The sequence below is a fragment of the Lepisosteus oculatus genome, chromosome 14 (genome assembly GCF_040954835.1).
Source record: "Lepisosteus oculatus isolate fLepOcu1 chromosome 14, fLepOcu1.hap2, whole genome shotgun sequence".
NCBI lineage: Eukaryota > Metazoa > Chordata > Actinopteri > Semionotiformes > Lepisosteidae > Lepisosteus > Lepisosteus oculatus.
Genome location: NC_090709.1, coordinates 44,833,467 through 44,858,339, shown reverse-complemented (window position 1 = coordinate 44,858,339; position 24,873 = coordinate 44,833,467). Strand labels below are relative to the sequence as shown.

General features: G+C 41.0%; 5 non-coding genes across 5 annotated transcripts; 1 reads left to right on the top strand and 4 right to left on the bottom strand.

The window, feature by feature from the left end:
• Nucleotides 1-4,110: 4,110 nt before the first annotated feature.
• Nucleotides 4,111-4,204, bottom strand: trnai-uau (transfer RNA isoleucine (anticodon UAU)). Its single transcript has 2 exons — nt 4,167-4,204; nt 4,111-4,146 (listed from the first exon to the last, which is right to left on the bottom strand). It is a non-coding gene; the product is annotated as a tRNA-Ile (tRNA).
• Nucleotides 4,205-10,074: 5,870 nt separating this feature from the next.
• trnat-cgu (transfer RNA threonine (anticodon CGU)) lies at nt 10,075-10,146 on the bottom strand. Its single transcript has one exon. It is a non-coding gene; the product is annotated as a tRNA-Thr (tRNA).
• A 2,344-nt stretch (nt 10,147-12,490) lies between these two features.
• trnak-uuu (transfer RNA lysine (anticodon UUU)) lies at nt 12,491-12,563 on the bottom strand. The gene has a single exon. It is a non-coding gene; the product is annotated as a tRNA-Lys (tRNA).
• Nucleotides 12,564-13,862: 1,299 nt separating this feature from the next.
• Nucleotides 13,863-13,934, bottom strand: trnaa-cgc (transfer RNA alanine (anticodon CGC)). The gene has a single exon. It is a non-coding gene; the product is annotated as a tRNA-Ala (tRNA).
• An 8,574-nt stretch (nt 13,935-22,508) lies between these two features.
• On the top strand, nt 22,509-22,602 carry trnai-uau (transfer RNA isoleucine (anticodon UAU)). The gene is made up of 2 exons: nt 22,509-22,546; nt 22,567-22,602. It is a non-coding gene; the product is annotated as a tRNA-Ile (tRNA).
• Nucleotides 22,603-24,873: the final 2,271 nt, after the last annotated feature.

The window sequence follows — 24,873 nt, the reverse complement described above, 5'->3', positions numbered from 1 at the left end:
CGAACTCATGCTGAGATTGAGTTCAAGCCTCACCTGGAGCAGTGTGGCCTATATTTTCAACTATTTAAACTAACTGACCAGTTTAGGTCCTGTTAAGTATTTGCTGGAGATCAGGTCTAAATTAACATGAAAGGAACAAGTAAAGGTTTGTTCCTTGTCAGACCTGAAGAAGGCTCCAAAGCTCAAACGTTGTTTGCTTCTCTTTTCAGCATGGAATAAAATTTTACTTGTTCCTATGCAGTCCACACATGCTGACACAGCTCCCTACTTAAATTACCATCAGCAATGGACCTCCATCAGACCTATACACAAATATATGAGAGCGGTCTACTGAAACGAGAGGAGCACGATGGAGTACCGAAGACTTGAAAAAGCACTCACTTTTCTGTGTTTTTGTTGTTACCCAGATTTGTTTTTAATGTTCTTTTTCTCTTTGTTTTGAAGTTGTTCTGTTTTTTTTTTCTTTTTTGTAGGTGTTAGACTACTACAGGGATTTACCTAGGTTCTATTAAGACTTCTTTTATCAAAACATATTTTATTAATAAAAGCGTGATTTCTTAATAATCAACTTTAATGTTATCTTTATTAGTAGCTGTATTACAGGTAATGCATGCACAGCCTTTATTATGCTATAGTGAATTTTCAGGTATCCCATGGAGGAAAGAGAACTGAAATTAAGGAAATACTTATTTAAAGGGGTCTTAAAGTCTTAAAAGTGTTCTGTCACATCTGGGTGTTAATTGAATAGATTTGTTGTATTATTTCATATGATTTGACTCTACACTTGTGTTTCTCAGGAGACAGCAGTAATATTGGGGATTTGCGGGTACAGATAATAAATTATACTATACAAGTGTAGAGGTTTGATGGGTTTACTGAGACAATTATTAATTGTAGCAGTAATCACGAGGTTGTTCGTTGTGGTTTTTAGAAAATCAATCGTCAGAACAACTAACAACGCACACACGGGTTCAATACACGAGATACATTTATTCATATAAATTGTGCACCAAACATATACTAGTCTGCCTGGATACGAGCAGCAGACCTTACTGTGAGGGTTATCAATATACAAAGTATATAATCTCGAAGAGATGCAAACACAAAGAGATACACAACAGAGAATATATGTCAATATATATCGTTCGGTTACCAAATCGCTAATCAGTGTTATTACCCACTGTTACTCTAAACTCGGAAGTAAATACATTACTCATGAATTAAATTGATAACAACTTGTGTTGAGGTACAATTGAATTCTCAAGACGCAATGTAGAACATGGGGTTTACTTATCCACTGTGTATGGATTTGGAATTTCCCAGCACGAACACCAAACCAGCTGACAGGCTCTGTTGCAGCCTCAGTCCCAGCGGTTGTCCAATGGGCCTTGTCCCGGCGTCCTCTGGCTACTGGCCAACCAGTCGAGGTGCAGCTCGGAGTAGGACGGGCGGAGGAATCTGACTGCGGCGCGCAGGGCAGTCGTTGCTCCGAGGGGATCTACCAGCAGTCCGGCTGGCTGGTAGAAAGTCTCTATGCACTATGCACTCTATGCAGTGTGACGGCTAGTCCTCACAAGTCACTCTTTTGCCCAGGAAGAAGCTGGTTCATTCCCGGTCCAGCGCTGCTTCTGAATAAGCTATTCAGGTTGTCGACGAGGGTCCAACTGTAGGCTGCCGTTGATCAAGCGGAGCGTTCACGTTGGTAGAATTCTGAGTACGTACAGGATCCTCGGCCCCGCGCTTAGAACAAAGTCCAAGTCCTTTTGCAGACAACAGCCTTTGTCACGTGATTGTCTCTGAGGATGCGCGAAAATGGCCAAGGAGAGCCCTGATCTGAGCTTGCGCTCCCTTTTTGACCAAGACACAGATGTGTTCTGATTGGTTGAGAGTTTGGCGGGCATTGGAGACCCACATGGTGTTACCACACCCTGCCAGTCTCTAATTGGTTGATCAAGGTGAGATACGAGTCACATACTCCTGACACTTAGGAATGCAGTCCAGATGTCCATTTGGCACTCCCTAGACAGATAGGCGCCAATGGATGACCATTGATCATGATAGCCAGGCTTATCTAAGTGCATCCCCGTTTGGGAGCTGTCCCTTATCAAAAGAAAACATCTTAAATCAGCCTGCATGAATACTTTCTCTGTGGCTGAACCACAGAGATGGAGAGTGAGATGGGGCCTCATTAAGGAAAGCACAGCAACGCTTAATTCTGTCTTATTACCAAGCATTGCTGCTACAACTGCTTAAATTCAAACTAAACAGGACTATGGGAATGAGATTTGATTTCGAACTGGGTTTTAAATAAATAGGACCGCTGCACTACATTGTGCTTTATGTAAGACAAAAGGTGGGCTTCCTGTGTTTTCGATAACTCAGTTGTAAGAGCGGAGGAATATAGTGGAAACAGCTGGGAACTCTTTGTTCTCTGGTTTGAATTTGGCTGGAAGAAAGGTGTTTTTTATGTTCTTTAATCAAAAAGTGAAAATTTGTCGTTCACTTAGTTGTCTTATTTTCTAGGCTTGTAGACTCCTCACTCTTCCTAAAAGAAAGTGCTGCAGATAAAGATACAGTAGTTGTCGGAAGTTTGTTCAGTGGTAGAGCACATACAGGCTGTATGTGGTTGTTTTCAATCGCCGGCGTCTCCACTCTGGATTTCTTCCTAAGCGCGATATCTTTCCTTACTTGTGTGTGAATTTCAGCGCGACACATAAACCCCTTTGTCTGTTTTATAAAGATTATATTTTAAATCAGTTAAAACAAAAAAGTACCTATTACATACACGTAGAAAACACATGTATCTAATTTGAAAATTTGGGCAATGTATTACTAGTAGTGGAGCTGAGCTCACAGAAGAGCAGTTGATATTGTTAAACCACGTATTATTTTTAAATGACGCTACTAAGCACTGGCACGGTGTTTGTGCAGTCCTACCCAAGCTTTCTATCGACTGGATGAGTCTCCTGTTCCATCTCCAATTCTTTCCGCACATTTCGCCTGTTTCACCACCATTATCATTAGACTATAGCCACTAATATGAGAATACTGTTCTGAAAGACTGTCTTAAATAATAATGTTGAAAAGGGTAATGATAAGAGTTTTTTTTCATTAAGGTAACCATACATCTGCCTGTATAGTACAACTTATTATCTGTATCCGCAAATCCCCAATATTAATGCTGTCTCCTGAGAAACACAAGTGTAGAGTCAAATAATATTACAACAAATCTATTCAATTAACACCCCTATGTGACAGAACACATTTAAGACTTACACCCCTTTTAAATATGTATTTCCTTCATTTCAGTTCTCTCCCCGGGATATCTGAAAATTCATTATAGTATAATAAAGTCTGTGCATGCATTACCTGTAATACAGCTACTAATAAAGATAACATTAAAGTTGATTATTAAGATATTACACTTTTATTAATAAAATAAGTATTGATAAAATTCCTTGTGAATAATTGTAGTGTCTGGAAAGCAATTGTTCATTACTTAATGACGATATTATTTCCACTACATTCAGGACAGTTCCAATGTAATCTATTGTTCCACTTCATCTGCTTAGTCTCCTACTTTAGTAACATCTAATGGGGAGCAGCTGTTATTTTAGGTTTGTTGCAATTGAGAACAGGTTTGCTACAGAGCTGCTGACAAATTTCAGCAGCCAGTTTGTTGCAACTGACCCGTTGTAGCTACCAATCAGAAAAAAAACCAAACGCAACAACTTCAAAAGAAAAAGAACATTAAAAACAAATCTGGGGAACAACATAAACACAGAATCTAATGCGAGAGCTTTATCAAGTCTTCAGTGCTCCTCTTGTCTCAGTAGACCTCTCTCATATATTTATGTACAGGTCAACTGGAGGTACACAGCTGATAGAAATTTAAGTAGGGAGCTGCATCACAGCATGCGTGGGCTGCAAATGGAAAAGTATAGGTTTATTCCATGCTGAAAATAGAAGTAAACACAACGTTTCAGCTGTGGAGCCTTCTTCGATTGTGACTCGAAATAAATCTTTACTTGTTCGTTTGATGTTAATTTATCGCCATCAAATACCTAACACTATCTAAACTCGAAAGTTGCTCTCAGTAGATAAGGACACTGCTCCAGGTGAGGCTTGAACTCACAACCTCGGCATGACTCCGCTGTGCACTGCTGTATAAGTACCGCGCGCTGACCGATTGCGCCACTGGAGCTGTGCAAGTCGTGCTCCTCATACAGACTGACGCTGCAGAAACACAGGGTGAAAACGGTTTCGGTTCTGGATCCATCTATACATGGGGAACACTAAAATAGCAAGGAAAATACAAGAAAAGAAACTGAAAGAATTGTGCTAACAGCAAAGGGGAACTGAGGGAGGTGGTCAGACAAGTAAATCAGCCTGGCAGATTATTTGTATCGACATTTTTTGAGTCAATCAGCAAACAGATTTCTCTTCATGTGCCTTAAACTGTGCAGTTTGTATCTTCGCTGTAGATAGGTTTCTTCAGAAGTCCAGTAAACTGACAATAATGGAGAACTAGCTGACGCACCCCGTCGTGAAGACCCTCTGTAAGGTGATTACACGTTTCAATTTCAAGTCGCCTCCTTTACACTCAATTGCAGCCCCGAAACTGAGAGAAAGCATGAGAAATGGCTTCAGTTTCAATGTGAAAGTGCAGTACAGGCTCGATGGCTTCACATCTCCCATCAATCACATAAAATTGCAGTAAAGCGATCTAAATATGACTCTTAAGTACTTGGAAAGATGATTATTTTGAGCGTGCCTCCAAGGGTCTGCTACGAGGCTGAAGTTACAGTAGCTTCTTATTCACCAGCTTCTTATGCGTGTTTTTCGTTCCACCTTAAATGGTGCTGCTGTGATGTTATGTCGCCTTTCACCTGTAGATGGCTCTCTTCGATCAGTACTAATCCGGCTGGAATACTGTAGACATCTTCACTGAAAAGGAATATCCAAATAAATAGCGACTGTCCAAATTATATTTTTGTATGGAATATATTTCAGAAAATCGCAAACCAATTTTAAAAACTCACCACAACACGGACTTACACTGGGAAAAGGTAACTGCACTTTCTGCTTATTGCTACGGCCTTCCCCCCGATTATGAAAATGTCTCACAGTTCTGACACCGCCGTGTGAAAGACAATGTAACAGACTATCAAAATCCTGAAGTACAAGAAATTTTAATGCACCAGTTTTTTAAATATGACCCTCTGATCCTGGCATGTCAGTATACATTTCGAAAAAGTATGGCACCAATCGCACGAATTGCAATGGCACAAATTGTTGAGAATATCACTGACCTTGCCGATATTTGCAGGGGATACGAGTGTTTTGCACATGTTGAACTACAACACGTAAAAATTGAGCTTCTTAGTCAATATCATCGGGAATGTCCAATAATGACGAACATCAGTAACTTCAAGAAAACTTTGACTCGCACATGGAGTTTTATCTTCAAATGGAGGGTGGGAGAATTTATTTGTACTCTCGTTGCTCATTAGCTAAACTATTTTAAAAATATGACACAGATTTGTTCGAGAAACTTGTAACCGCCTTAAAGAGAGTCTTCTTGAAGATGTGCACCAGCTAGCTCTCCACTGTCAATTGACAGGACTTTAGGAGAAACTGTTCTCATACAACCAACATACAAATTACACATCTTAAGGAACATGAAGAGAAATCCGTGTACTAAATAACATAAAATTGTCACTGCAAATTATCACCAAGCTGTTTCATGTGTCTGACCACCTCTTTCCTACTTTGCAGCGAGCACAAATCTTTATGTTTCTTCATCGCAATTTTACTGTCTCTTTCCCCCATGTGGAGATAGATCCACAGCTGAAACTTTAGGTCAGTTCCTGTTACTCTGTCCGATTGAAAGAGCTGTATTAAAGGCACTCCCATCTCTGCAGGAAAGTTATTGCTGCTCTCAACACAATATACTGCAGCCAAATATAGCGATACTGTCACTGCCTGTGGGCCACGTGTTCCTGCTGGCAGTCTATTATGTCATGTTCATCCACACCCAGAAACATTACTTCATCGCTATTTTACTGTCCCCCATGTGGAGATGGATCCACAGCCGAAACTTTAGGTCAGTTCCTGTTACTCTGTCCGATTGAAAGAGCTGTATTAAAGGCACTCCCATCTCTGCAGGAAAGTTAATGCTGCTCTCAACACAATATACTGCAGCCAAATATAGCGAAACTGTCACTGCCTGTGGGCCACGTGTTCCTGCTGTCAGTCTATAATGTCATGTTCATCCACACCCAGAAACATTACCGCTGTAGCACAAGAGTTATATAGGCGCAGTCCATAGAGCAAGAATCTCTTAATCTCAGAACTGTGGGTTCAGCCCCCACATTGGGTCCCTCTGTGTCAATTTCATCCCCCCAATCCTCCTAGCATGACCTGATGGCGTAACAGTGATACCCAATACCCAGCGTAATTCAGCTTTCTTTCCACTTGATTCAGATTTTGATCTGAAATCATCAGCCGAACAAGAGTTTGTCTAAATCGAGGGAGATCTGCTCACAAGCAAGTATTAAACACTTCAGCATTTTCTGTTCGAATACCACACTTTGTCAAAACACTGCCGTTTCTTAAGCTAATAAGTAAGGGTTTTTGAGCACGCATTGTATTGTTAATGCTTATATTAAAAAAGCATAAATTCACATAGTGGAATTTGGACTGAACAAAGTAGTCCAGCCCTTTTACAACATTACATACCCACTGATTAAAGCTTTAAACTACAGTAGCAGGAGTAACAATAATGGCAACAACATGTTTGGAGCTCGGCATTTTATTTATTCTGCGGAAACGTATCGGAATGAACTGCCCGAGATAAAAGAGTACAGTGCCTTGCGAAAGTATTCGGCCCCCTTGAACTTTTCAACCTTTTGCCACATTTCAGGCTTCAAACATAAAGATATAAATTTTTTATTTTATGTGAAGAATCACCAACAAGTGGGACACAATTGTGAAGTGGAACGAAATCTATTGGATTTTTGAAACTTTTTTAATTAATAAAAAAATGAAAAGTGGGGCGTGCAAAATTATTCGGCCCCCTTGCGTTAATACTTTGTAGAGCCACCTTTTGCTGCGATTACAGCTGCAAGTCGCTTGGGGTATGTCTCTATCAGTTTTGCACATCGAGAGACTGAAATTCTTGCCCATTCTTCCTTGCAAAACAGCTCGAGCTCAGTGAGGTTGGATGGAGAGCGTTTGTGAACAGCAGTTTTCAGCTCTTTCCACAGATTCTCGATTGGATTCAGGTCTGGACTTTGACTTGGCCATTCAAACACCTGGATACGTTTATTTGTGAACCATTCCTTTGTAGATTTTGCTGTATGTTTGGGATCATTGTCTTGTTGGAAGATAAATCTCCGTCCCAGTTTCAGGTCTTTTGCAGACTCCAACAGGTTTTCATCCAGAATGGTCCTGTATTTGGCTGCATCCATCTTCCCCTCAATTTTAACCATCTTCCCTGTCCCTGCTGAAGAAAAGCAGGCCCAAACCATGATGCTGCCACCACCATGTTTGACAGTGGGGATGGTGTGTTGAGGGTGATGAGCTGTGTTGCTTTTACGCCAAACATATCGTTTTGCATTGTGGCCAAAAAGTTCGATTTTGGTTTCATCTGACCAGAGCACCTTCTTCCACATGTTTGGGGTGTCTCCCAGGTGGCTTGTGGCAAACTTTAGACGAGACTTTTTATGGATATCTTTGAGAAATGGCTTTCTTCTTGCCACTCTTCCATAAAGGCCAGATTTGTGCAGTGTAAGACTGATTGTTGTCCTATGGACAGACTCTCCCACCTCAGCTGTAGTTCTCTGCAGTTCATCCAGAGTGATCATGGGCCTCTTGGCTGCATCTCTGATCAGTCTTCTCCTTGTCTGAGCTGAAAGTTTAGAGGGACGGCCAGGTCTTGGTAGATTTGTAGTGGTCTGATACTCCTTCCATTTCAAGATGATCGCTTGCACAGTGCTCCTTGGGATGTTTGAAGCTTGGGAAATCTTTTTGTATCCAAATCCGGCTTTAAACTTCTCCACAACAGTATTACGGACCTGCCTGGTGTGTTCCTTGGTCTTCATGATGCTCTCTGCGCTTTCAACAGAACCTTGAGACTATCACAGAGCAGGTGCATTTATACAGAGACTTGATTACACACAGGTGGATTCTATTTATCACCATCAGTCATTTAGGACAACATTGGATCATTCAGAGATCCTCGCTGAAGTTCTGGAGTGAGTTTGCTGCACTGAAAGTAAAGGGGCCGAATAATTTTGCACGCCCCACTTTTCATTTTTTTATTAGTTAAAAAAGTTTCAAAAATCCAATAGATTTCGTTCCACTTCACAATTGTGTCCCACTTGTTGGTGATTCTTCACATAAAATAAAAAATTTATATCTTTATGTTTGAAGCCTGAAATGTGGCAAAAGGTTGAAAAGTTCAAGGGGGCCGAATACTTTCGCAAGGCACTGTAATTGCGGCTTCAGATCCTTTTTACAGAGCTTTGCGTTGTTCTGTTCATGCTGACTACACGCATTACATTTGTCATTTACTGCAAGCGTTGCTTTTCCAGGTTTTTCTGAAATTCCTCGCATTTGAGCCAGCACTAAAATATTTCATTCCCGTCGCTGAATACATCGTGGAAACGGTATTTGGAACGGAATGCTGTCACTCATGAAACCTCTTTGTTATTCGGCTCTGAAGTTTGAAAATGAAAATAAAACGGGGGTCACTTCATAGGCTTGAAAGAAGTCCAAGCAGCATAAAAACCCGCGAATTCTCACAAAGGCTGCACCTTTCTTCTGCTGCTGTTATAAATCAGCCTTAAACATTTGAATGCATACCTTACTGCTGCTAATCACATTCACGTGTTTACGAAGCTTTTTTCTGTCCGTTATGTTTTTGCTAAGCAGTTTCTCCGTTTTCCTCGTACTGTGATTGTCAGCGAGCACAACAAGACTGAAACAGTGTAAAGGCAGGTAAAAAAGACAGGGTAAAACGCCTGACTGTCGGGAGTGGGATTTGAACCCGTGCCTCTATTTAGAGAGCGAAACACAAAGCTTAAAAGACACAAATCTGTAAATTTGCTGTTTTAAACCGCTCAACTATCCTGAAGAAATGGGTGCGGATTGTATCAGTCACATCCGATTTTCCGTAAATTTAGGACGATTGATACAACTGGACGAACACAATTTGTGGCGTTTAGCATGACATGGAAAACGGTACCGGAGCATTCGGGTCCGGATTACCAGACTCAGAAACAGTTTTTACCCCCGCACTATCAAACTATTAAACTCCCAGCCTCTCTCACTCTCTCCTCACCTCTCACCTGTGATCTGAACCTCACAGTGCCTTCTTTCTTACCAAAAACCCAAACACACATTGAAAATCTACCTCTACCATACATGTCAAAAGCTCACTCCCCATCATTTCTATCCCTTTATTTCATTCTTTTGATGCGTGTTTTTGCACATAACCTGTTACATTTTTATTGTTTTGCACACTGCCTGTTGTTGTTTTTTGCACATCGGCTGTTGTCTCTGTCTTTCTTTTGTTATACAATTGTATTGTTGTTGTGTTTTTTTCTTTGTACTACTTATGTCCGAGAGCTAGCTAAATAGCATTTCGTTATACCATATACCTGTGTATGAGTATAATGACAATAAACTTGAACTTGAACTTGACATAGTCTTGCAGGCAGTATATTATTTTATCGTTTACTCGTATGAAAAAGCATGGTCTTCTCGTTCCTAAGTCAGATTTTTAGTGCTTTCGAACGTTACTTCCAACCTGGACTGACAGCTCACCCGATCTGTTTGTGATCAGACCATGGAGTCGGGGGCTGTACCAAGCGCACGTTCCTTCCCAATGCTGAGGCGATCATTCGGAAGATGGGTGTGAAGAGAGATAAGCTTTGTCGACTAAAAAACAAGGCAGGATATGCAAGAATACTAATCACTGGCGACAGTTATGCTCTCTTACTATTGAGATCCCTACATTGCGAGTTTTTTAAGACTTTGAAACTAAAGGAAAGCGGTGACAAATGAAACAGGCACGGATGGGGTTTGAACCCACGCTCTTCGGTTTACGAGACCGACGCCTTACCACTTGGCCACCGCGCCTTCGCGTAAACATGGGAATGTAAACCGGAGGCAGCAACAACAATAAAAGGGATACTTGTCCTTAAACTCGGACGTGTTGTTCTGCAGACATGTGCACAATGTCCTGTTTTCTTGCAGTGTAGACATTTTGCTGTTCACGCTCCGCATTCATCTGCTTTGTGCGTTATTAGTCCGCACCTGTAACATGTAATGTCAGCCGTCCCCTGTTCTTCTATTTCTCTAGCATGACTGCGTCCTGCTGCTCGGCTTTTGTTTGTAAAGTTTGAGCGAGCGCCCCGTTCAGTGTCACTTTGTCACTGTGGTCAGAAAGCATTCTTGATTCTGCTTGAGCTGCTTCATGAATTCTAGCGACTGTAAGAGCTCTTTTTAAAGTCAGCCCTTCCTCCTGCAGCAATTTATAGTCTCTTATGTGCACATTTTTCCACAAGTTGATCTCTTAACATGTCAGTTTCCAATACTCCAAAGTCACAAGATTTAGCCAGTTCTCTTAGTGCAGTCACAAAAGCATCAACAGATTCGTCCTGAGACTAAGTTCTCTGCCTAAATTTATGCCGTTCCAAAACCATATTTCTCCGCGGTGTAAAGGAAGCTACAGTCTTTTTCTCCAGGGAGGTTGGCGAAAATCCGCTGCACGGAAGCCCCGATACAGTGCAGTAATGTAGCACGTCTCACGGCATCCTGAGCTTCTGTAGATCCACCGGCTATTTAAAAAAAATCTGTACGACTCCATCCATATCTTGTATTCCGTATACAAATCCGGAGCTCCGAGGTTCAGTAGAAGCGGTGGAAAAAGCCGGGCATAAGCAAAGCTTATCGGCTTGGCGGCCATATCTTCCAATGGGCAAGCTAAACGAAAACTCCGAAAATTCAGAAGTTCGTTTCTACCAGCAAGAGAACTAAAATCAGCAGTGTTCTGCTCGCTTTGAGTCCGTTAACCACTCATCTCTCGTCGCCATAAATGTTGTGTATCTTAATAAAGAGACGTTTTCATATTATTTTAATTATTTTATTAACGACACAGATCACGCCCTTACACCATATATTCCCGCCTTCTACTCTCTTGTTCTGTTGTCTCGCGATGTCTACTCACTATACTACATTTAGCATGACTTCTTGTTGCAGTTGAGCTCAAAGCTGGAGATGATCTCCATATTCTACCGCACTAACTAGTCCGAAACGTAGTACACAGTACACACTTTTTAAGTGAACTCAGGTTGTTAAAAAATTAAACCAGCGACCTGTCACAGAAACGTACCCCAGTCTCCCGCGCAACAAGCAGGGGTACTCAGCACTATACTAATGAGGAGCGCTTGTCTGCAGCTGAGCGTCAGCTCTGTTTACTGTCAGCAGTCATTTCCTCATTTCTAAAGACTTTTTCACCTGCTCTCAGCTTTTAAAGACGGTCATAAACGCTCAAGAAGTAATTCATGTCAGTTGGAAGTCTGTTTCTGTTGTCTCAGCTCTTGATAAAGAAAAGCCGTGCGTGGGAGACTCCCTCTCTGAAGAAGTTTGCCGTCACCCTGCGAGGGAGAAGAGCCATCAATCACCGAGGCAACCACTGAGACAGTTAACATCAAACACGTGAAATGCGAGATGTTGTGATTTTTTTCCTGCTTAAGGCTTCTATCGTTTCTACTCTAACGAGAAAGACCTCTTTATTAGAAGTGAGATTTTAACAAACGTCTCCAGGGTTAACTGCGACCTGAACGCAACGCCTTAGACCACCAGCCATCTTGCCTGTGGTACTTAGAGCAGCGCTCAATAAAAATGATCAGAACCCGAAAGCGCTTCTTATGCGGATCAGTATATTCCGATTCCACTGGTTCTGCAGAAGAAATAAGAAAAGCCGAACTCAAAGCGGTGTGTTGCCATTACGGGTACTCTGTCTGCAGCTGCTTTAAGATCTACTCACACCGTGTTGCCATTAAGGCTACCTAGTTAAACAAAAAACTTATCGTCATCTTTTTGAACGTGATTATTAGACACCCGTTAAATCTCCACCGATGTTTCTTGAGAGATCGTTCAGCGAGCGAGTATTAAAAAACTTCGTCGCTTCCAACCTCTGCTCTCACTGTAAACTCGGACGTGATGTTCTGCAGATGTGCAGTGTGCCTTTCCTCTTGTCGTATTCAAGAGTACTCACTGTGTGCGCTCCTCACTGCGTGTTCTGTACTCTAGAGTGACAAGATCTACTTGAACATTTTCGGTTTGTGAAATGAAACACTAAATACACTACTGTAAATACAAGTAATGGACATTTAAAATAACCACAGTACAGCTAGAAGAGTGAAAGATAAGAGACTATTTAGAATGACATTCAAAATAGACTTAAGAACAGCACAACCGCCCGAACAGGGACTTTAACCCTGGGCCCTCAGATTAAAAGTCTGATGCTCTACCGACTGAGCTATCCGGGCTCTGAAAGAACGCCGACACTGTCGGGATCCTCGCAAGTCACGTGTCTCTTGTGCCGAAGAGCAGTCATACCTGACCCGTCTGGAATGACCACTGACAGACTTTATCATGAAGCGACGGCACCACTCCCAGTAGAATGAGAGAGAAATACAGCATGACATGGGGAGGTAAGGGGCTCCCACAATCCATCTTTCCTCACATTACTGATTTTTTTCAATAGCATTTTGACCTTTTTTCACATTCAGATTTTTTTCACATTTAATAAAATCTTTTAATCAACAACATTAAAAAGAAAACAAATGGAACATTTTTTGGAACAATAATTAAAAAAAATCTTTCAATGCCTTGGTTGTATACGTGTGCACACCCTTTATAAAGGGAGTTGCAACAGTGCTGAAATGTAAAGAGCATTTCTTTAGAGAAAACAGCATTTTTTCTGCCTTGATGTTAAGCTTAGGGAGCCTGTCTTTTAGAAATTCTATTTCTTAACACCCTGCACAGCCTCCCGACAGACTAACGAATATTTTTGGGAGAAATTGGCTCACACACCGGAAGACACTAACGTTTATTTACGTTAGAGTATGTGAATAACAGTTTAACCGAAAAAGTTTGTAATTGTGATTTTGTTAAAATTCAATAAATCGTCTATCATCAGTAAGTAATTATTAAGAAAGTGTTTTATTTAATAAATTATAAGACAATTTAGAGAGTTTATAGGTCATAAACGTCGCTTATGTTCTTTTAACTCTAGCATTCAGGATCAAAACCCAGGTGCGGACGGTTGTGTTTCTTGAATCTCTTGTAATCATCAAAAGTCGATGTGTCGTCCTTCAGTACTTTCTCCAGTTGTGCCATGGATATTTTATACGATCAATACTTGTCATGCTCTTTTGCATTTTCATTAACAAACGGAAAAAGTTCAAAGTGTGTTTATGGCTGTGCTTCACAGCTACACGAGAGCAGTACAGGACAGTGCGGAGTTCAGAAGGAGGATTCGCTCTCTGAATGATCTCTCAAGAAATCCCGGGTGAGATTCAAGAGGTGTTTTCTGCAACAGCCACGGCAAGTGTGAAGCAATCTCTGGATTTCCTGAATTTGAACAAAATTATTAGGGTTAGGGTTAGTTCAAATAATTTAGGATTTAACAGAACTAAATGAGGTACATTTAAAACAGCAGCGCAACTCTGCAGCATGTCGAGTGTGCCTGCATTTAGTTGTGTAAACCTGGCTCTCTCTGAACACAAGGAAAGAGTTCTCACTCAACAGAAGATTGCAATGTGAGTACTGTAATATAAAGCACCTGGAGATGCCAGGGATTGAACCCGGGACCTCATACATGCGAAGCATGCGCTCTACCACTGAGCTACATCCCCAATGAAAACCGTAAAGGAACAGACTTAGAGATGTGCAGATGCTCACTGATCACAATCCACCACTCACGAAGAATGCCTGCAGTTTCCCACTTTCGCGTTTCCTCTACTACACAGTAAATTCATGGGAATGAAGAAATAAGGAAGGAAAAATAATCGCATTGAAGCTTCAAGAGACTGGGCACAAATTAATCTATTATTTTTGTATCCAGTCACACGTGCGACTGTGGTTAATTCCCAGACGGGGAAGTGCTTTTTTTCTACCTAATTACTCGACTGTCTTTCAATTCTGTTTTATTTGAAAGCTTTTTGCATCTTTTAAGTGCTCTTGATTAAACTATGCATAGAAAAACAGCACTACTGATGATTTTCATGGACCGATGCACACTTATTCTGTACAACTCGAGTGATAAAACCCTGTCTGCAAATATTGTAGAAGAAAATAAAAGGGTGAAACAACGCCCCAACCAAAGGAATGGTAACAGGAAGGATCGTGTTCTTATTTGATAAGTGCTTTTGAGATGTCTTGTCAATGCACACAGGCGTTAGAGCTGAATAATGTACTTTTAGTGGTGTTTTTAAACAAAGATGGAACATGTTATTTCTATACCAGGAAGAAAGGAGCAGACTTTAACTTTAAGAGGCAAAAACGACACCTTATCAGAGCTAATATTAATTAAAATGACATCACAACAAAAGAGTGGAGACTTGAGTGAATAAAATTAGTTTTCACTGGACGTCTGTGTCTCCATAACTTTGTAGGTGAGAGAGAGGATTGTGATAATTTGCAGGTGCTTCTCGGAAGTGCGTTGGTGGTACAGGCGCCTTCCAAATAATTAAGTCGGGTTTGAAAACCCAAATCTTTTCAAGATAATTTGTGGTCCGCTAACACATCTTTTGAAACACTACAACAGGTAACACCCCGTGTGAAACATCATGAACATCTGTTAAAGCCTGAGTTTTACATACTCTAACGTAAATAAACGTTAGTGTCTTCCGGTGTGTTAGCCAATTTCTCAAAAAAATATTTGTTAGTCTGCCGGGAGGCTGTGCAAGGTGTTATAAAATAGAATTTCTAAAAGACATTCTCCCTAAGCTTAACATCAAGGCAGAAAAAATGCTGTTTTCTCTACAGAAATGCTCTTTACATTTCAGCACTGTTGCAACTCCCTTTATAAACGCATACAACCAAGGCATTGAAAGTTTTTTTTTTAATTATTGTTCCAAAAAATGTTCCATTTGTTTTCTTTTTAATGTTGTTGATTAAAAGATTTTATTAAATGTGAAAAAAATCTGAATGTGAAAAAAGGTCAAAATGCTATTGAAAAAAATCAGTAATGTGAGGAAAGATGGATTGTGGGAGCCCCTTAACTACCCATGTCATGCTGTATTTTTCACTCATTCTACTGGAAGTGGTGCCGTCGCTTCTGGATAAAGTCTGTCAGTGGTCATTCCAGACGGGTCAGGTATGACTGCTCTTCGGCACAAGAGACACGTGACTTGCGAGGATCCCGACAGTGTCGGCGTTCTTTCGGAGCCCGGATAGCTCATTCGGTAAAGCATCAGCCTTTTAATCTGAGGTCCCAGCGTTCAAGTCCCTTTTCGGGCGGTTGTGCCGTTTTTAATTCTATTGTGAATGTCATTCTAAATAGTCTTTTATCTTTCACTCTTCTAGCTTTACTGTAGTTATTTTAAATGTCCATTACTTGTATTTACAGTAGTGTATTTAGTGTTTCATTTCACAAACCGAAAATGTTCAAGTAGATCTTGTCACTCTACTCCACGTACTCATCTAAATTAAATCACAGTAGAGTACAGAACACGCAGTGAGGCGCTCACACAGTGAGTACTCTTGAATACGACAAGAGGAAAGGCACACTGCACATCATCACGCCCGAGCTTACAGTGACAGCAGAGGTTGGAAGCGACCTAGTTTTTAAATACTCGCTCGCTGAACGATCTCTCAAGAAACCTCGGTGGAGATTTAACGGGTGTCTAATAATCACGTTCAAAAAGATGACGATAATTTTTTTTTAACTAGGTAGCCTTAATGGCAACACGGTGTGAGTAGATCTTAAAATCTCACGTCTAATAAAGAGGTCTTTCTCGTTAGAGTAGAAACGATAGAAGCCTCAAGCGGGAAAAAAATCACAACATCTCGCATTTCACGTGTTTAATGTTAACTGTCTCAGTGGTTGCCTCGGTGGTTGATGGCTCTTCTCCCTCGCAGAGTGACGGCAAACTTCTTCAGAGAGGGACTCTCCCACGCACGGCTTTTCTTTATCAAGAGCTGAGACAACAGAAACAGACTTCCAACTGACATTAATTACTTCTTGAGCGTTTATGACCGTCTTTAAAAGCTGAGAGCAGGTGAAAAAGTCTTTGGAAATGAGGAAATGACTGCTGACAGTAAACAGAGCTGACGCTCAGCTGCAGACAAGCGCTCCTCGTTAGTATAGTGCTGAGTACCCCCGCTTGTTGCGCGGGAGACCGGGGTACGTTTCTGTGACAGGTCGCTGGTTTAATTTTTTAACAACCTGAGTTCACTTAAAAAGTGTGTACTGTGTACTACGTTTCGGACTAGTTACGGCGGTAGAATATGGAGATCATCTCCAGCTTTGAGCTCAATTGCAACAAGAAGTCATGCTAAATGTAGTATAGTGAGTAGACATCGCGAGACAACAGAACGAGAGAGTAAAAGGCGGGAATATATGGTGTAAGGGCGTGATCTGTGTAGTTAACAAAATAGTTAAAATAATATAAAAACGTCTCTTTATTAAGATACACAACATTTATGGCGACGAGAGATGAGTGGTTGACGGACTCAAAGCGAGCAGAACACTGCAGATTTTAGTTCTCTTGCTGGTAGAAACGAACTTCTGAATTTTCGGAGTTTTCGTTTAGCTTGCGCCATGGCAGCCACGCCGAGAAGGTTTGCTTATGCCCAGCTTTTTCCACCGCTTCTACTGAACCTCGGAGCCCCGGATTTGTATACGGAATACAAGATATGGATGGAGTCGTACAGATTATTTTAAATAGCCAGTGGATCTACAGAAGCTCAGGATGCCGTGAGACGGGCTACACATTACTGCACTCTATCGGGGCTCCCGTGCAGCGGATTTTCGCCAACCTCCCTGGAGTAAAAAGTACATATGAACAGACTGTAGCTGCCTCAGACGCTTCCTTTACGCCGCGGAGAAATGTTGTTTTGGAACAGCATAAATTTAGGCAGAGAACTAAGGCTCAGGACGAATCTGTTGATGCTTTTGTGACTGCACTAAGAGAACTGGCTAAATCGTGTGACTTTGGAGTATTGGAAACTGACATGTTAAGAGATCAACTTGTGGAAAAATGTGCACATAAGAGACTATAAATTGCTGCAGGAGGAAGGGCTGACTATAGAAAGAGCTCTTACAGTCGCTAGAATTCATGAAGCAGCTCAAGCAAATTCAAGAATGCTTTCTGACCACAGTGACAAAGTGACACTGAACGGGGCGCTCGCTCAAACTTTACAAACAAAAGCCGAGCAGCCGGACGCAGTCATGCTAGAGATATAGAAGAACAGGGGACGGCTGACATTACATGTTACAGGTGCGGACTAATAACGCACAAAGCAGATGAATGCGGAGCGTGAACAGCAAAATGTCTACACTGCAAGAAAACAGGACATTGTGCACATGTCTGCAGAACAACACGTCCGAGTTTAAGGACAAGTATCCCTTTTATTGTTGTTGCTGCCTCCGGTTTACATTCCCATGTTTCCGCGAAGGCGCGGTGGCAAAGTGGTAAGGCGTCGGTCTCGTAAACCGAAGAGCGTGAACAGCATAATGTCTACATTGTAAGAAAACAGGACATTATGCACACGTCTGCAGAACATCACGTCCGAGTTTAAGGACAGCAACATCAGAGATTGGAAGCTAGGGAGTTTCAGGTCTGTGTTTTTATTATAGGTTCAAGAAAATCTGAATACCTTTTCAAGAAGTATTTCAGAATCCCAGTCAAATCCAGTACGAATGCCGCATAGATCTGCATTGTACAATTAGTATACTGTTTGTCCGTTGAATCAGACACGCCTTATGAAGCATTTCTAAAACAGGAGAGATCGTTAGGGAATGCATCTTCCTGTAAAAATAAAATGACTTCAAGGGCACTATAAGCAGAGGTGCTCTACAGAAGAACTAAAGCCAGAGATGCCAAAGAGGTCGAGATTTCACCACGTGAGAGAAAGCATCTCAGAAAACGAAGTTGCGGTCGTTTCCACGCGTTATAAAACCACTAGTTCAAACAACAAGAGCTGAAGAGCCGCTGTTGATAGTAACGCAGCCGAGCGCTCTAAAGAGCTGGCTTAAACCTCCAGCCTCTTCAGGAGCATCTGTTGGAGTCACACTGCTACGGCGTATCTCCTTGTTAAGTATCCCTTTTATTGTTGTTGCTGCCTCCAGGCGATGTAAACCAGATTCAGAAAACAATAATTTGAACAACATTATTCCCATGTTTCCTCAAAGGCGCATTGGCCAAGTGGTTAAGTGTTGGTTTTGTAAAGCAAAGATTGTGGTTTCAAACCCCACCCGTGCCTGTTTCATTTGTCACCCGTTTCCTTTAGTTTCAAAGTCTTCAAAAAACTCGCAATGTAAGAGTCTCAATAGTAAGAGAACATAACTGTTGCCAGTGATAAGTATTCGTGCATATCCTGCCTTGTTTTTTAGTCGACAAAGTTTGTCTCTCTTCACACCCATCTTCCGAATAATCGCCTCAGCGTTGGGAAAGAACGTGCGCTTGGTATAGCCCCCGACTCCATGGTCTGATCACAAACAGATCGGGTGAGCTGTCAGTCCAGGTTGGAAGTAACGTTCGAAAGCACTAAAAATCTGACTTAGGAACTAGAAGACCGTGTTCTTTTAAACGAGTAAACGATAAAATAATATACTGCCTGCAAGACTACGTCAAGTTCAAGTTCAAGTTTATTGTCATTATACTCATACGCAGGTATATGGTATAACGAAATGCTAGCTAGCTCTCGGACATACAAGTAGAAGTAGTACAAAGAAAAAGAACACAACAACAATACAATTGTATAACAAAAGAAAGACAGAGACAACAGCCGATGTGCAAAAAACAACAAAAAGGTAACAGGTTATGTGCAAAAACATGCATCAAAAGAATTAAATAAAGGGATAAAAATGATGGTGAGTGAGCTTTTGACATGTATGGTAGAGGTAAATGTTCAATGTGTGTTTGGGTTTTTGGTAAGAAAGAAGCAATCAGCACACATTTTTTTCAGGATAGTCAAGCAGTTTAAAACAGCAAATTCACAGCTTCGTGTCTTTTAAGCTTTGTGTTTCGCTCTCCAAATAGAGGCGCAGGTTCAAATCCTACTCCCGACAGTCAGGTGTTTTACCCTGTCTTCTTTACCTCCCTTTACACTGTTTCAGTCTTGTTGTGCTCGCTGACAATCACAGTACGAGGAAAACGGAGAAACTACTTAGCAAAAACATAACGGACAGAAAAAAGCTTCGTAAACACGTGAATGTGATTAGCATCAGTAGGGTATGCATTCAAATGTTTAAGGCTTATTTATAACAGCAGCAGAAGAAAGGTGCAACACAATGCAATTTGTGAGAATTTGTGGGTTTTTATGCTGCTTGGACTTCTTTCAAGCCTATGAAGTGACCCCCGTTTTATTTTCATTTTCAAACTTCAGAACCGAATAACAAACAGGTTTCATGTGTGACAGCATTCCGTTGCAAATACCGTTTCCACGATGTATTCAGCGACGGGAATTAAATATTTTAGTGCTGGCTCAAATGCGAGGAATTTCAGAAAAACCTGGAAAAGCAACGCTTGCAGTAAATGACAAATGTAAAGTGTGTAGTCAGCATGAACAGAACAACGCAATGCTCTGTAAAAACGATCTGAAGCCGCAATTACTCTTTTATCTCGGGCAGTTCATTCCGATATGATGTTTCCGCAGAATACATGAAATGCCAACTCCAAACATGTTGTTGCCATTATTGTTACTCCTGCTGCTGTAGTTTTAAGCTTTAATCAGTGGGTATGTAATGTTGTAAAGGGGCTGGAGTACTATGTTCAGTCCAAATTCCATTATGTCAATTTATGCTTTTTTAATATAAGCATTAACAATACAATGCGTGCTCGAAAACCGTTACTTATTAGCTTAAGAAGCGGCAGTGTTTTGACAAAGTGTGGTATTCGAACAGTAAATGCTGAAGTGTTTAATACTTGCTTGTGAGCAGATCTCCCTCGATTTAGACAAACTCTTGTTCGGCCGATGATTTCAGATCAAAATCTGAATCAAGTGGAAAGAAAGCTGAATTACGCTGGGTACTGTGTATCACTGTTACGCCATCAGGTCATGCTAGGAGGATTGGGTGGATGAAATTGACACAGAGGGACCCAATGTGGGGGCTGAACCCACAGTTCTGAGATTAAGAGATTCTTGCTCTATGGACTGCGCCTATATAACTCTTGTGCTCCAGCAGTAATGTTTCTGGGTGTGGATGAACATGACATTATAGACTGACAGCAGGAACACGTGGCCCACAGGCAGTGACAGTATCGCTATATTTGGCTGCAGTATATTGTGTTGAGAGCAGCATTAACTTTCCTGCAGAGATGGGAGTGCCTTTAATACAGCTCTTTCAATCGGACAGAGTAACAGTAACTGACCTAAAGTTTCGGCTGTGGATCCATCTCCACATGGGGGACAGTAAAATAGCGATGAAGTAATGTTTCTGGGTGTGGATGAACATGATATAATAGACTGCCAGCAGGAACACGTGGCCCACAGGCAGTGACAGTATCGCTATATTTGGCTGCAGTATATTGTGTTGAGAGCAGCAATAACTTTCCTGCAGAGATGGGAGTGCCTTTAATACAGCTCTTTCAATCGGACAGAGTAACAGGGACTGACCTAAAGTTTCAGCTGTGGATCTATCTCCACATGGGGGAAAGAGACAGTAAAATTGCGATGAAGAAACAGAAAGATTTGTGGTCGCTGCAAAGTAGGAAAGAGGTGGTCACACACATAAAACAGCTTGGTGATAATTTGCAGCGACAATTTTATGTTATTTAGTACACGGATTTCTCTTCATGTTCCTTAAGATGTGTAATTTGTATGTTGGTTGTATGAGAACAGTTTCCCCTAAAGTCCTGTCAATTGACAGTGGAGAGCTAGCTGGTGCACATCTTCAAGAAGACTCTCTTTAAGGCGATTACAAGTTTCTCGAACAAATCTGTTTTTAAAATAGTTTAGCTAATGAGCAACGAGAGTACAAATAAATTCTCCCACCCTCCATTTGAAGATAAAACTCCATGTGCGAGTCAAAGTTTCCTTGAAGCTACTGATGTTCGTCATTATTGGACATTCCCGGTGATATTGACTAAGAAGCTCAATTTTTACGTGTTGTAGTTCAACATGTGCAAAACATTCGTATCCCCTGCAAATATCGGCAAGGTCAGTGATATTCTCAACAATTTGTGCCATTGCAATTCGTGCGATTGGTGCCATACTTTTTCGAAATGTATACTGACATGCCAGGATCAGAGGGTCATATTTAAAAAACTGGTGCATTAAAATTTCTTGTACTTCAGGATTTTGATAGTCTGTTACATTGTCTTTCACACGTCGGTGTTAGAACTGTGAGACATTTTCATAACCGGGGGGAAGGCCGTAGCAATAAGCAGAAAGTGCAGTCACCTTTTCCCAGTGTAAATCCGTGTTGTGGTGAGTTTTTAAAATTGGTTTGCGATTTTCTGAAATATATTCCATACAAAAATATAATTTGGACAGTCGCTATTTATTTGGATATTCCTTTTCAGTGAAGATGTCTACAGTATTCCAGCCGGATTAGTACTGATCGAAGAGAGCCATCTACAGGCGAAAGGCGACATAACATCACAGCAGCACCATTTAAGGTGGAAGGAAAAACACGCATAAGAAGCTGGCGAATCAGAAGCCAACTTAAGCCTCGTAGCAGACCCTTGGAGGCACGCTCAAAATAATCATCTTTCCAAGTACTTAAGAGTCATATTTAGATCACTTTACTGCAATTTTATTTGATTGATGGGAGATGTGAAGCCATCGAGCCTGTACTGCACTTTCACATTGAAATTGAAGCCATTTCTCATGCTTTCTCTCAGTTTCGGGGCTGCAATTGAGTGTAAAGGAGGCGACTTGAAATTGAAACGTGTAATCACCTTACAGAGGGTCTTCACGACGGGGTGCGTCAGCTAGTTCTCCATTATTGTCAGTTTACTGGACTTCTGAAGAAACCTATCTACAGCGAAGATACAAACTGCACAGTTTAAGGCACATGAAGAGAAATCTGTTTGCTGACTGACTCAAAAAATGTCGATACAAATAATCTGCCAGGCTGATTTACTTGTCTGACCACCTCCCTCAGTTCCCCTTTGCTGTTAGCACAATTCTTTCAGTTTCTTTTCTTGTATTTTCCTTGCTATTTTAGTGTTCCCCATGTATAGATGGATCCACAACTGAAACCGTTTTCACCCTGTGTTTCTGCAGCGTCAGTCTGTATGAGGAGCACAACTTGCACAGCTCCAGTGGCGCAATTGGTCAGTGTGCAGTACTTATACAGCAGTGCACAGCGGAGTCATGCTGAGGTTGTGAGTTCAAGCCTCACCTGGAGCAGTGTCTTTAGCTACTGAGAGCAACTGTCGAGTTTAGATACTGTTAGGTATTTGATGGAGATAAATTAACATCAAACGAACAAGTAAAGATTTATTTCGAGTCACAATCAAAGAAGGCTCCACAGCTGAAACGTTGTGTTTACTTCTATTTTCAGCATGGAATAAACCTATACTTTTCCATTTGCAGCCCACGCATGCTGTGATGCAGCTCCCTACTTAAATTACTATCAGCTGTGTACCTCCAGTTGACCTGTACACAAATATATGAGAGAGGTCTACTGAGACAAGAGGAGCACTGAAGACTTGATAAAGCTCTCGCATTAGATTCTGTGTTTATGTTGTTCCCCAGATTTGTTTTTAATGTTCTTTCTCTTTTGAAGTTGTTGCGTTTGGTTTTTTTTCTGATTGGTAGCTACAACGGGTCAGTTGCAACAAACTGGCTGCTGAAATTTGTCAGCAGCTCTGTAGCAAACCTGTTCTCAATTGCAACAAACCTAAAATAACAGCTGCTCCCCATTAGATGTTACTAAAGTAGGAGACTAAGCAGACGAAGTGGAACAATAGATTACATTGGAACTGTCCTGAATGTAGTGGAAATAATATCGTCATTAAGTAATGAACAATTGCTTTCCAGACACTACAATTATTCACAAGGAATTTTATCAATACATATTTTATTAATAAAAGTGTAATATCTTAATAATGAAGTTTAATGTTATCTATATCAGTAGCTGTATTACAGGTAATGCATGCACAGACTTTATTATACTATAATGAATTTTCAGGTATCCCGGGGAGAGAACTGAAATGAAGGAAATACATATTTAAAAGGGGTGTAAGTCTTAAATGTGTTCTGTCACATAGGGGTGTTAATTGAATAGATTTGTTGTAATATTATTTGACTCTACACTTGTGTTTCTCAGGAGACAGCATTAATATTGGGGATTTGCGGATACAGATAATAAGTTGTACTATACAGGCAAATGTATGGTTACTTTAATGAAAAAAAACTCTTATCATTACCCTTTTCAACATTATTATTTAAGACAGTCTTTCAGAACAGTATTCTCGTATTAGTGGCTATAGTCTAATCATAATGGTGGTGAAACAGGCGAAATGTGCGGAAAGAATTGGAGATGGAACAGGAGACTCATCCAGTCGATAGAAAGCTTGGGTAGGACTGCACTAACACCGTGCCAGTGCTTAGTAGCGTCATTTAAAAATAATACGTGGTTTAACAATATCAACTGCTCTTCTGTGAGCTCAGCTCCACTACTAGTAATACATTGCCCAAATTTTCAAATTAGATACATGTGTTTTCTACGTGTATGTAATAGGTACTTTTTTGTTTTAACTGATTTAAAATATAATCTTTATAAAACAGACAAAGGGGTTTATGTGTCGCGCTGAAATTCACACACAAGTAAGGAAAGATATCGCGCTTAGGAAGAAATCCAGAGTGGAGACGCCGGCGATTGAAAACAACCACATACAGCCTGTATGTGCTCTACCACTGAACAAACTTCCGACAACTACTGTATCTTTATCTGCAGCACTTTCTTTTAGGAAGAGTGAGGAGTCTACAAGCCTAGAAAATAAGACAACTAAGTGAACGACAAATTTTCACTTTTTGATTAAAGAACATAAAAAACACCTTTCTTCCAGCCAAATTCAAACCAGAGAACAAAGAGTTCCCAGCTGTTTCCACTATATTCCTCCGCTCTTACAACTGAGTTATCGAAAACACAGGAAGCCCACCTTTTGTCTTACATAAAGCACAATGTAGTGCAGCGGTCCTATTTATTTAAAACCCAGTTCGAAATCAAATCTCATTCCCATAGTCCTGTTTAGTTTGAAGTTAAGCAGTTGTAGCAGCAATGCTTGGTAATAAGACAGAATTAAGCGTTGCTGTGCTTTCCTTAATGAGGCCCCATCTCACTCTCCATCTCTGTGGTTCAGCCACAGAGAAAGTATTCATGCAGGCTGATTTAAGATGTTTTCTTTTGATAAGGGACAGCTCCCAAACGGGGATGCACTTAGATAAGCCTGGCTATCATGATCAATGGTCATTCATTGGCGCCTATCTGTCTAGGGAGTGCCAAATGGACATCTGGACTGCATTCCTAAGTGTCAGGAGTATGTGACTCGTATCTCACCTTGATCAACCAATTAGAGACTGGCAGGGTGTGGTAACACCATGTGGGTCTCCAATGCCCGCCAAACTCTCAACCAATCAGAACACATCTGTGTCTTGGTCAAAAAGGGAGCGCAA